The sequence below is a fragment of the Schistocerca nitens genome, chromosome 5, assembly GCF_023898315.1.
Source record: "Schistocerca nitens isolate TAMUIC-IGC-003100 chromosome 5, iqSchNite1.1, whole genome shotgun sequence".
Taxonomy (NCBI): domain Eukaryota; kingdom Metazoa; phylum Arthropoda; class Insecta; order Orthoptera; family Acrididae; genus Schistocerca; species Schistocerca nitens.
Window position 1 is genome coordinate 226920977 of NC_064618.1, and position 12579 is coordinate 226933555.

Consider the following 12579-nt stretch of genomic DNA (forward strand, 5'->3'; position numbering starts at 1 on the left):
ACCTCTCTAGAATTTTCTTTAGCCTTACTTCCATTATCAACTGCAACGTCAGAACTACATCTCTGGTGCATATTGTTCCTTCTTGGCATATTGTTCCTTCTTGGCATATTGTTCCTTCTTGGCATATTGTACATTACCCGTATTTCCTTATAGCTTACCCCTACTTTTCTCGGAATTTCGAACATCGTGCACCATTTGACGTTGTCGAACGCTTCTTCTAGGTCGACATATCCTATGAACCTCTCTAGAATTCTCTTTAGCCTTACTTCCATTATCAACTGCAACGTCAGAACTACATCTCTGGTGCATATTGTTCCATCTTGGCATATTGTTCCTTCTTGGCATATTGTTCCTTCTTGGCATATTGTTCCTTCTTGGCATATTGTTCCTTCTTGGCATATTGTTCCTTCTTGGCATATTGTACATTACCCGTATTTCCTTATAGCTTACCCCTACTTTTCTCGGAATTTCGAACATCGTGCACCATTTGACGTTGTCGAACGCTTCTTCTAGGTCGACATATCGTATGAACCTCTCTAGAATTTTCTTTAGCCTTACTTCCATTATCAACTGCAACGTCAGAACTACATCTCTGGTGCATATTGTTCCTTCTTGGCATATTGTTCCTTCTTGGCATATTGTTCCTTCTTGGCATATTGTTCCTTCTTGGCATATTGTACATTACCCGTATTTCCTTATAGCTTACCCCTACTTTTCTCGGAATTTCGAACATCGTGTACCATTTGACATTGTCGAACGCTTCTTCTAGGTCGACATATCCTATGAACCTCTCTAGAATTTTCTTTAGCCTTACTTCCATTATCAACTGCAACGTCAGAACTACATCTCTGGTGCCTTTACCTTTCCTAACGCCAAAATGATTGTCGGCTATCACATCCTCAACTCTCTTTCCATTATTCTGTATACGTTATTCTTGTCAGAAACTTCGATGCATGTGCTGCTACATCGATTGGACGGTAATTCACACACTTGTCGGCTCTTGCAGTCTTCGGAATTGTTGAATCATATTTTTCCGAAAGTGAGGTGGTATATCGCCAGACTCATACATTCTACACACCAACGTGAATAGCCGCATTGTTGCCACTTTCCGCCATGATTTTAGAAATTCTGATGGAATGATGTCTCTCCCTTCGACTTTATTTGATCTGAAGTCCCCCAAAGCTCTTCTAAATTCAGATTCTAATACTGCATCTCCTATTTCTTCTGTATCACCTCCTGTTTCTTCTTCTGTCATGTCATCAGACAATTATTCCCCCTCATAGAGGCCTTCATTGTACTCTTGCCACCTATTCGCTCTCTTCTCTGCATTTAAGAATGGAATTCCCATTGCATTCTTGCTTTTAATTTTACTGAAGGCTGATTTTTCTATATGCTGAATCAGTCCTTCCGAACGTATTTTTTTCCCATTTCCCCTCATAAATCACTATTCGGAAATAGCTAATAAGCTGAGGGCGCGGACCGCGGAGGGAACAGCTTGTGGTGAAAGGGGATAAAGTCGCCAGTCTCCTACACGAAATCAATTCGTCAGCGCACCTCACAATGGCGACATGTCTGATCGCCGAAATATTTTGCCCGTTGGACACTGGACCAGCAGTACACCTGTGGAGAAACAGAAGACTCACAACATGCTCTGCAGTTTATACTAAACAAAAACATTATTTATAGAATGCAGGCTTTCACTGCTAGTCTTTTCATTACTGTTAATATCTTTTCTATTGGTTCAAATGGCTCTGAGCACTATGGGGCTTAACATCTAGGGTCATCAGTCCCCCAGAACTTAGAACTACTTAAACCTAACTAACCTAAGGACATCACACAACACCCAGTCATCACGAGGCAGAGAAAATCCCTGACCCCGCCGGGAATCGAAAGCGGGAACCCGGGCGCGGGAAGCGAGAACGCAACCGCACGACCACGAACTGCCGACTATCTTTTCTATGGGCGTAAGCTGTGGTCCAAGGCATAATTGTCTGCCTAGTTTCGTCTCCCAGTGTTGAAGACTTCATCAGAGATTTTAACGACTCAAAAAGGTATTACAGTCTCAAGCTAGCTCAGCAAGCCAAACGGTTGTTATGTATGTATCCACACAACGATCGGTTCGTGATGTCATCATAGCGATTAGCAAGACGTAATCATAACTATGCTAGAATTTACAGAGATACCACAGAAATTCAACAGCACAAAAACAACTTTAACACAAAATGAGGAGGATTGAAACTAGAGAAGATGAGGGCCTTAATGCTCAATAAAACAAACAGCACCAACTCTTCCTCACTAAGAGCTCCGTAGCATTCATCGGAGCCACTCCGTTACATTAGCCAGCGGTCAGATACCGACACGAGCCCACCGTTACATGGATACATATAAACAATTTGAGACTGCAGACTGGAACTGGAACTGCTTCCTGTGATGTGTCTCCAGCTCTGAAAGATGTAACATTAGCCTGAGAATTAAGCCTTGGACCACGATCTTGTGCCCATAGACATATATCTACAATAACAAAATATTAATATATCAAATTGTAATAAACTGTTGTTGTTGTGGTCTTCAGTCCTGAGACTGGTTTGATGCAGCTCTCCATGCTACTCTATCCTGTGCAAGCTTCTTCATCTCCCAGTACCTACTGCAGCCTACATCCTTCTGAATCTGCTTAGTGTATTCATCTCTTGGTCTACCTCTACGATTTTTACCCTCCACACTGCCCTCCAATGCTAAATTTGTGATCCGTTGATGCCTCAAAACATGTCCTACAAACCGATCCCTTCTTCTAGTCAAGTTGTGCCACAAACTTCTCTTCTCCCCAATCCTATTCAATACCTCCTCATTAGTTACGTGATCTACCCACCTTATCTTCAGCATTCTTCTGTAGCACCACATTTCGAAAGCTTCTATTCTCTTCTTGTCCAAACTAGTTATCGTCCATGTTTCACTTCCATACATGGCTACACTCCATACAAATACTTTCAGAAACGACTTCCTGACACTTAAACCTATACCCGATGTTAACAAATTTCTCTTCTTCAGAAACGATTTCCTTGCCATTGCCAGTCTACATTTTATATCCTCTCTACTTCGACCATCATCAGTTATTTTACTCCCTAAATAGCAAAACTCCTTTACTACTTTAAGTGTCTCATTTCCTAATCTAATTCCCCCAGCATCACCCGATTTAATTTGACTACATTCTATTATCCTCGTTTTGCTTTTGTTGATGTTCATCTTATATCCTTCTTTCAAGACACTGTCCATTCCGTTCAACTGCTCTTCCAAGACCTTTGCTGTCTCTGACAGAATTACAATGTCATCGGCAAACCTCAAAGTTTTTACTTCTTCTCCATGAATTTTAATACCTACTCCGAATTTTTCTTTTGTTTCCTTTACTGCTTGCTCAATATACAGATTGAATAACATCAGGGAGAGGCTACAACCCTGTCTCACTCCTTTCCCAACCACTGCTTCCCTTTCATGCCCCTCGACTCTTATAACTGCCATTTGGTTTCGATACAAATTGTAAATAGCCTTTCGCTCCCTGTATTTTACCCCTGCCACCTTCAGAATTTGAAAGAGAGTATTCCAGTCAACATTGTCAAAAGCTTTCTCTAAGTCTACAAATGCTAGAAACGTAGGTTTGCCTTTTCTTAATCTTTCTTCTAAGATAAGTCGTAAGGTTACGGAATCCAAACTGATCTTCCCCGAGGTCCGCTTCTACCAATTTTCCCATTCGTCTGTAAAGAATTCGTGTTAGTATTTTGCAGCTGTGACTTATTAAACTGATAGTTCGGTAATTTTCACATCTGTCAACACCTGCTTTCTTTGGGATTGGAATTATTATATTCTTCTTGAAGTCTGAGGGTATTTCGCCTGTCTCATACATCTTGCTCACCAGATGGTAGAGTTTTGTCATGACTGGCTCTCCCAAGGCCATCAGTAGTTCTAATGGAATGTTGTCTACTCCCGGGGCCTTGTTTCGACTCAGGTCTTTCAGTGCTCTGTCAAACTCTTCACGCAGTATCTTATCTCCCATTTCGTCTTCGTCTACATCCTCTTCCATTTCCATAATCTTGTCCTCAAGTACATCGCCCTTGTATAAACCCCCTATATACTCCTTCCATCTTTCTGCCTTCCCTTCTTTGCTTAGAACTGGGTTGCCATCTGAGCTCTTGATATTCATACAAGTGGTTCTCTTCTCTACAAAGGTCTCTTTAATTTTCCTGTAGGCAGTAATAAACTAGAAAACCAAAAACGGAGTACTCAGTTTAAAAAGTGTGTAAGATAGGAATACAGTTTTTCACCCCTGCTGCTCATTCTGTAAATCGAAGAAGCAATAAGGGAAATACAGGTATTGTTCAACAATGGAATTAAAATTCAATGAAAATATTAACTGATGAAATTGCTATCCTCAGTAAAGCGAAGAAGAATTGCAGGATCTGTTGCATGGAATTAACAGTACAATGAGTTCATTATATGGAATGAGAATACACCGGAAAAAGCCAAAAGCAGTGCGAAGTAGCAGAAATGAGAATAGCGAGAAGCTTAAAACCAAAATTGGTGATCACGAAGTAGACGAAGTTAAGGGACCAAAATAAACCATGCGGACGAAACAAGGACGACTCAAAAAGCAGACTAGCACTGGCAAAAAGGGCATTCCTGGCCAAGAGAAGTCTACTAGTATCAAAAATGGGCCTTAATTTGAGAAAGAAATTTCGAAGAAAGTACGTTTGGAGCACAGCATTTTGTTGTAGTGAATCAGCACATTGGGAAAACCGAACAGAGGAGAATCGAGGCGTTTGATATTTGCTACAGAAAAATGTTGAAACTTTGGTGGACTGATGCGGTAAACAAACAGGATATTCTGCACAGAATCGGTGACGAAAGCAATGTGTGGAACCAGTGAGAAGGAGAAGGGACAGGATGATAGCGTATCTTTTACGATATCAGGGAATAACTTCCATGGTACTAGAGGGAATTGTAGACGCTAATAATTGTAGACGAACACAGGGACTGGAATACATCCAGCAAATAATTATAGAGGATGTAGGACACAAGTGCTACTCTGAGTTGAAGATGTTGGCACAGGATAGGTATTCGTTGCGGGCCGCACTAAACCCGCCAGAAGATTGATTATTCAAAAAATTACTCGGCTTCACTATATACAGTTTCATATATCATGTAGGCAGCAAATTTCTGTATGATACTGAGCAGCTTTTGCATCACTACAGACTGGTTTAGCTTATGTGCAAGCTGTAGATAACTGCGGGAGGAATATTTCCTACGTGATTCACCGTAAAGTTCAGTACCTTGGAATGAATCTGAACTCTGATATTTTGCGAGTGTGGCACTAGAGCGGGTATAAGAAGTCATTTGCAAATGCTGTGAAATTGGAAACGTTCCAATTGAAAGACGTGGTACCGGACAACGGCGGTATCTGTGGAGGGGGACGAGGATTGGTGTGCGGTGAGGTGGTCGTGGGCGGTCGCGGACAATGGCGATAAGACGCCATTGTTGCGGGCGCGGGTCCCACCCGCCAAAGCTCCGCTCGCACTGGCAGATCTGCTTTGGAGGAGGCGGAGGCGGGGGCGTTCACTCCAAAGACGTCCGCCGATGCTATCGGCCTTCCTCTCGAAAGCGAAAACCCAGATGGTGTCTTTGTGCAAAGCTGTGGATAGGATTAAAGTCTAGCGCAGATAATGGCAGAGAACTCCACAGTTCCAGATATGTAAGGGAACAGCGTTACTGGTAGTCAACATAGAGCGCGGCCACTGTATTTCATTGGCAGACAGAGGCTGCAACATGACACTTTATTTACTCTTTTGCGAAACTCTTAGGGCTTGTATGGCTTCAGTAAAAACTAACGTCTATATACAGACAGTTAGGTGTAAATAAGCCAATTACTATGTTTAAACTTTCCACCCTCATGGAAAACGGGAACGCAATCGTGTGAAGAGCGGAAATTTTATATACACTCCTGGAAATGGAAAAAAGAACACATTGACACCGGTGTGTCAGACCCACCATACTTGCTCCGGACACTGCGAGAGGGCTGTACAAGCAATGATCACACGCACGGCACAGCGGACACACCAGGAACCGCGGTGTTGGCCGTCGAATGGCGTTAGCTGCGCAGCATTTGTGCACCGCCGCCGTCAGTGTCAGCCAGTTTGCCGTGGCATACGGAGCTCCATCGCAGTCTTTAACACTGGTAGCATGCCGCGACAGCGTGGACGTGAACCCTATGTGCAGTTGACGGACTTTGAGCGAAGGCGTATAGTGGGCATGCGGGAGGCCGGGTGGACGTACCGCCGAATTGCTCAACACGTGGGGCGTGAGGTCTCCACAGTACATCGATGTTGTCGCCAGTGGTCGGCGGAAGGTGCACGTTCCCGTCGACCTGGGACCGGACCGCAGCGACGCACGGATGCACGCCAAGACCGTAGGATCCTACGCAGTGCCGTAGGGGACCGCACCGCCACTTCCCAGCAAATTAGGGACACTGTTGCTCCTGGGGTATCGGCGAGGACCATTCGCAACCGTCTCCATGAAGCTGGGCTACGGTCCCGCACACCGTTAGGCCGTCTTCCGCTCACGCCCCAACATCGTGCAGCCCGCCTCCAGTGGTGTCGCGACAGGCGTGAATGGAGGGACGAATGGAGACGTGTCGTCTTCAGCGATGAGAGTCGCTTCTGCCTTGGTGCCAATGATGGTCGTATGCGTGTTTGGCGCCGTGCAGGTGAGCGCCACAATCAGGACTGCATACGACCGAGGCACACAGGGCCAACACCCGGCATCATGGTGTGGGGAGCGATCTCCTACACTGGCCGTACACCACTGGTGATCGTCGAGGGGACACTGAATAGTGCACGGTACGTCCAAACCGTCATCGAACCCATCGTTCTACCATTCCTAGACCGGCAAGGGAACTTGCTGTTCCAACAGGACAATGCACGTCCGCATGTATCCCGTGCCACCCAACGTGCTCTAGAAGGTGTAAGTCAACTACCCTGGCCAGCAACATCTCCGGATCTGTCCCCCATTGAGCATGTTTGGGACTGGATGAAGCGTCGTCTCACGCGGTCTGCACGTCCAGCACGAACGCTGGTCCAACTGAGGCGCCAGGTGGAAATGGCATGGCAAGCCGTTCCACAGGACTACATCCAGCATCTCTCCGATCGTCTCCATGGGAGAATAGCAGCCTGCATTGCTGCGAAAGGTGGATATACACTGTACTAGTGCCGACATTGTGCATCCTCTGTTGCCTGTGTCTATGTGCCTGTGGTTCTGTCAGTGTGATCATGTGATGTATCTGACCCCAGGAATGTGTCAATAAAGTTTCCCCTTCCTGGGAAAATGAATTCACGGTGTTCTTATTTCAAGTTCCAGGAGTGTATATCCACTGATCGTGACCGGGCCAAATATCTCCCGAAATAAGCGTCAAACGAAAAAACTACAAAGAACGAAACTTGTCTATCTTGAAAGGGGAAACCAGATGGCGCTATGGTTGGCCCGCTAGATGGCGCTGCCATAGATCAAACGGGTATCAACTGCGTTTTTTTTAAATAGAAGCCCCCATTTTTATTACATATTCGTGTAGTACGTAAAGAAATATGCATCTTTTAGTTGGATCACTTTTTTCGCTTTGTGATAGATGGCGCTGTAATAGTCACAAACTTATGGCTCACAATTTTAGACGAACAGTTGGTAACAGATAGGTTTTTTAAATTAAAATACAGAACGTAGGTACGTTTGAACATTTTATTTCGTTTGTTCCAATGTGATACATGTACCTTTCTGAAGTTATCATTTCTGAGAACGCATGCTGTTACAGCGTGATTACCTGTAAATACCACATTAATGCAATAAATGCTCAAAATGCATTTGGAAATACGTGTAACGACATTCCTCTCAACAGCGAGTAGTTCGCCTTCCGTAACGTTCGCACATGCATTGACAATGCGCTGACGCATGTTGTCAGGCGTTGTCGATGGATCACGATAGCAAATATCCTTCAACTTTCGCCACAGAAAGAAATCCGGGTACATCAGATTCGGTGAACGTGCGGGCCGTAGTATGGTGCTTCGACGACCTATCCACCTGTCATGAAATATGCTATTCATAACGCTTCATCCGCATGCAAGCTATGTGCCGGACATCCATCATGTTGGAAGTACATCGCCATTCTGTCATCCAATGAAACATCTTGTTGCAACATGGGTAGAACATTACGTAGTAAATCAGCATACATTCGACCATTTGGATTGCCATCGATAGAATGGGGGCCAATTATCCTTCCTCCCATAACGCCGCACCATACATTAACCCGCCAAGGTCGCTGATGTTCCACTTGTCGCAGCCATTATGGATTTCCCGTTGTCCAATAGTGCACATTATGCCGGTTTACGTTACCGCTGTTGGTGAATGACGCTTCGTCGCTAAATAGAACGCGTGCAAAAAATCTGTCATCGGCCCGTAATTTCTCATGTGCCCAGTGGCAGAACTGTACACGACGTTCAAAGTCGTCGCCTTGCAATTCCTGGTGCCTAGAAATATGATAAGAAGTGCAGTCGATGTTGATGTAGCATTCTCAACACCGATGTTTTTGAGATTCCCGATTCTCGCGCAATTTGTCTGCTACTTATGTGCGGATTAGCTGCGACAGCAGCTAAAACACCTATTTGGGCATACTCATTTGTTGCAGGTCGTGGTTGACGTTTCACATTTGGTTGAACACTTCCTGTTTCCTTAAATAACATAACTATCCGGCGAACGGTCCGGACATTTGGATGATGCCGTCCAGGATACCGAGCAGCATACATAGCACTCACCCGTTCGGCATTTGGATCACAATAGCCATATATCAACACGATGTCGACCTTTTCCGCAATTGGTAAACGTTCCATTTTAACACGGTAATGTATCACCAAGCAAATACCGTCCGCACTAGCGGAATGTTACGTGGTACCACGTACTTATACTTTTGTGACTATTATAGCGCCATCCATCAAAAGCGAAAAAAGTGGTCCAACTAAAACATTCATATTTCTTTACGTACTACAGGAATATGTAATAAAAATGGGGGTTCGTATATTATAATATGCAGTTGATATCCGTTTGACCTATGGCAGCGCCATCTAGCGGCCCAACCATAGCCCCATCTGGTTTCTCCCTTCAAGCTAGACGAGTTTCGTTCTGTGTAGTTTTTTCGTTCGATGCTTATTTCGTGAGATATTTGGCCCGGTCACTATGAATGGACCACCCTGTATACATATGTTCTTTTGGACATGTCCGAAAGAACAGAAAACATATATATATTATTAAGGCAAGACTAGCCGTTGATTCCTTCAATGCAGATGTACACCACACACGAACTTTTAACAGTGATCGGCGAAACGCCTAGAGCAATGAGGATAAAGGGCAGGGGCACTATGTCAGTAGTTTCCGTGTAAGTTGAGAATTTGGATCTGATAGGAGGAGCGTTAGGGTAGTCCATGCGGTTGCGATGATCACTGTGTCCAGATGGCTCAGTGGTCAGACTAGTAAGCAAGAGACCATGGTTCGAATCCTGGTACAGCATAAATATTCAACTTTCCTCATTGATGGAAATCAGTGCCCACTAGCAGTTACATGTAATTCCTTCGTGCCTTGATTAATAAAGTAGCCGGGATGATTTTCAGTTTCTTCGTTGGAGTAGCGATTTCGCGTCTACCAGCCGCATCTTGAGATGCTCCTTGTAGCACATACATCTAATTGATGTTATACATAACTTCCTCGTGAGCATAGCTTTCTATCATAGCAAATCAACAATTTGTGCATCATTTGTGGTGTTGTACACTCAGTGTTTACAACACCTCACACAATTGACACCTCGGCAGTCTGCAAAAGTCGTCGACAGAGACAGGTTCGCACTTGTTGCAGCGATGTAGCATCCAGTCAACACGGTGCACCAAGCTGCATTCATGAAATTTATTGGGAGGAAGCGATAACTGTGCGAAACACGTTCATGTGGAACTGGACGATCAGGTACAATGATCGATAGGGAAAATTTGTGTTATGTGAACATACCTGTGCAGTGACTCGTAGTAATATCTTAGCTAACATATCTGATGCTGGAGCAGATGCAATATTTCGATGAAGACGGTACACACTTTCTCGGATCTATTAGTCATTAAAATATATATACTTTATTTCAGAATGAACTGGAACCAAGAAAGCGTTAAACTTTCGTATAATGCTACTAGTCATCCAGGGATAACAATGAACTTATTGCTTCTAGTAGTTAAAATGGTTCAAATGGCTCTGAGCACTATGGGACTCAACTGCTGAGGTCATTAGTCCCCTAGAACTTAGAACTAGTTAAACCTAACTAACCTAAGGACATCACAAACATCTATGCCCGAGGCAGGATTCGAACCTGCGACCGTAGCGGTCTTGCGGTTCCAGACTGTAGCGCCTTTAACCGCACGGCCACTTCGGCCGGCTTCTAGTAGTTACAATTGCACATAGTCAGTACAGCGAGACGTAAAGACAGAGCATCTGCTTAACATAATGACTTCATTTATTTAATTTATTTACTCTACATTATAGGATTTTACTTCATGGTATTTTTTTCTGCTGATTTCTATATTCACTTTAAGTAAAATAATGATATGGTTAAAAATGTAGCAAAACTTATTATTATTGCCACTGTTACTACTGGTGATACCACCATCATAACCACTACCGTCAGTATTACCACTACCACAACCACTACCACTACCACCACCACCACCACCACCACCACCACCACCACCCCATAATTAACTCTTCTAGTTTTACGACGTGAAACCACCCACAGAAAAGTTTCTATTTAACAGGTTTTGAATCACTGATTCGTCGCAGTAAATCTGTTCCATCCCGTGCCGTAGGTTTACTACCAGCTCCGTGGGCATGACAGAACGCATTGTGAAGGAATCTGATACCTTCGTCCATTTTAGTTTTTTGCACACTTCTCTCCAGTGCTTCCACATTGCAGGAGTCTTTCCTGTAGTGCTAGGGCGTGTTGCAGTATTTAACGTCATCTGTCGCCGCATGACGATCTCGCTTCACCTACCATGTGATGCCGAAGGTTCTTGGGTGCATAGAGCAGTACTTGAGCGGCGCTGCTGTTCCAGCAGTGCAGTGAGAGCAGTTCGGTTCAAATGATGAAGTGTGACAGTAAGGATTAAATCGATTTTAGAAACCAATCTTTTCACAACAGGTGTCCTGTGTTTTCTTTTCTCTGTATCCTCCAATTTGGTTTATATAAAAAAAAATTGGACACTTATTGCGAAGGGTTTGATACCTGAAAACGGTGCATTTATTATTGCCATGTATCACAATTACAATGAATATGCTGCTCCCGCACCAGTATCCTCTTGAGCCGAGGTGGGGTGGTTTGCGCGTCTCAATCATCAGTTAAGCGCACCGTAGGTGCCGTCTCATCGGAAGACTATCTGAGGAGAGATCAGACAAACGTATGTTTCCTGGAAATGGCAGCCGACATTTCAGTACTTTCAGGGGCAACAGCCGGCGGGGGTGGCCGAGCGGTTCTAGGCGCTACAGTCTGGAACCGCGCGACCGCTACGGTTGCAGGTTCGAATCTTGCCTCGGGCATGGATGTGTGTGATGTCCTTAGGTTAGTTAGGTTTAAGTAGTTCTAAATTCTAGGGGACTGATGACCTCAGAAGTTAAGTCCCATAGTACTCAGAGCCATTTGAACCAAGCCAGGGCAACAGTCTTTTGACTGGCTGATCTGGCGTTGTAACTTTAGCCAACATGGTCTTGCTATGTTGCTACTGCAAACTGCTGAAAGCTGTCATATTTCCAAGGGGTAGGGGCGGGGGAGGGGATTAGTTCAACTGTGCGGCTGATGATGGCTTCCTCCTGTGTAAAACTACTTCTCCATACGGATCTCCGAGCGGAGACGTCTTGGCAGATAAAGGCCGATAGGCGGACCGAGACTCCAACTCGGGACCTTTGCCTTTCGCGGACATGTGCTCTACCATCTGAGCTAACCAACCGCGACTCACCAGCCCTGCTCGCAGCTTTACGTCCTCCAGCACCTCTTCTGCCACCTTCAAAACTTGAACGAAGTTCTGCTGCGAAACTGGCGGGAAGAAATATTTTTGCGGAGACATGGCTTTGCCACAGCCTTTTGTATTTTTCCAGACTGAATTTTCAAACATGGTTCAAATGGCTCTGAGCACTATGGGACTTAGCATCTGAGGTCATCAATCCGCTAGAACTTAGAACTACTTAAACCTAACCAACCAAAGGACATCACACACATCCATGCCCGAGGCAGGATTTGAACCTGCGACCTTAGCAGCAGCGCGGTTCCGGACTGAAGCGCCAAGAACCGCTTGGCCACCACGGCTGGCCACTGAATTTTCACTCTGCAGCAGGATGCCCTGAATACGAAACTTATTCCCAGATTAAAACTGTGTGCCGGACCCGGAGTCAAACCCTGGAACTTTGCAATTCGCGGGCAAGTGCTCTACCAACTGGTCCAATAATAAATAAGAAAATAGGAATTCAGATAAAGTG